Source organism: Tupaia chinensis, unplaced genomic scaffold, assembly GCF_000334495.1.
Source record: "Tupaia chinensis unplaced genomic scaffold, TupChi_1.0 Scaffold000045_1, whole genome shotgun sequence".
Classification (NCBI taxonomy): Eukaryota; Metazoa; Chordata; class Mammalia; order Scandentia; family Tupaiidae; genus Tupaia; species Tupaia belangeri.
The window spans coordinates 1,441,416-1,442,666 of NW_006159501.1; the positions used below are offsets into that span (position 1 = coordinate 1,441,416).

General features: G+C 52.9%; 1 protein-coding gene across 1 annotated transcript in view; it reads right to left on the reverse strand.

The window, feature by feature from the left end:
• The window catches only part of VSNL1 (visinin like 1), a 123,399-nt gene extending 122,855 nt beyond the window's left edge, over positions 1 to 544 (reverse strand). Inside the window, exon 1 of the mRNA XM_006140807.2 lies at positions 197 to 544. The gene's annotated coding sequence lies outside the window, so the exon portion shown is untranslated. The remainder of the gene's footprint in view (positions 1 to 196) is intronic.
• Positions 545 to 1,251: the final 707 nt, after the last annotated feature.

Genomic DNA, 1,251 nt, shown 5'->3' on the forward strand with positions numbered 1-1,251 from the left:
TCCCACCCCCCCCCCCGCCCCGCCCCGCCATGGACTAACAGCAACATTCAGATAGCCAGCATTAACCAAGGCGATTGTCACCAAGCATTTATGCATCTATGCGAAGCTAAGTATGTGACAATAGCCAAAGCAGCTTCCTGACAATTGGCTGCGCTACACATGCAGAAATGCAACGAAGATTGTATTTTTCACTTACAGTTATAGCGCTGCGCACGGTCACTTAACGAAAATGATAAAACTCAACAGTTCTTTTTGTTTTTAATATATATTTAATTCGGGTAAACGGTTAAGCCGTCTCTGTATGTGGTTCTCTCTCGCTCTTTTTCTCTGGAGCTCTGGGCTGCTTAAATCCCTCTTGGATCGCGCCTTGCAAGCCCAGTCGCCGCCGCAACACGCTCGGGTAAATCTCTGCTGCAGATTGGGAATCCCATAGAAAACCTAGGGTCCCTGGTACTGGATGCGCAGGCGCACTAGCCTCCTCCTCTCTGTGCACCCCCTCCCGTTTCCTCTCCTCCCTCCTCTTTCAGCTCCGCAGCCCCAGCTTGGAAAGCGCCCGAGCCTGTGACCAAAAGCAGCCTGGCAATGGCGCATGCTCAGTTGGAGGGATTCGGAGTTTAGCGGGTGGATTCCGTGCCTCCAGATTTTAGCAGAAACTCAAAAAGGAAAGTAGATCTGAAAAGGGAGCCCGGTTACCCGAACTGGCAGCACCTGGCCTGGCGCAAGAGAGGGCAGCTTGGGCTCACCGTGCGGAGTGGTCACCAAGTCTGGTGGCTGAAGCGGCCAGAGATGGGACACGTGGAGCCCCCTTTTCCCGCCGCTCTCAGTGCTAGTCGGCCCTTGGTCCACCTTTTGTCAGGCTGCGAGGTGAAGAGAAAACTGCAGATACCTCCGAAGCCTGCCCTGCAGGCCGTGAGCACATTCACCTACTTACCAAAGGGATAATTAGGGTGGTCATTTTATTAGGGGCCAATCCATCCGAGGGTCTTATGCTAGGATTAGGGACCGGGTCCTCTAGTAGCAGTACCCCTCGCGGTCCAGGTCCAGAATGGCATGAACAAATGTGTGTCGAACGGAGCTGGATTTGAGGCTTCTTGCCCTTCTGTACCTTGGACAAGTCGTGCTAGCCATCAATGAATGTTTAATAAGCGCTCTCTGTATGCACTTAATAAATGTTTGTTGACTACACTTTGCTGATGGGGTGCGCGGGCGATGAGCCATCCTGTGCATTCGAGGTGGAGGGCTTGGACTAGG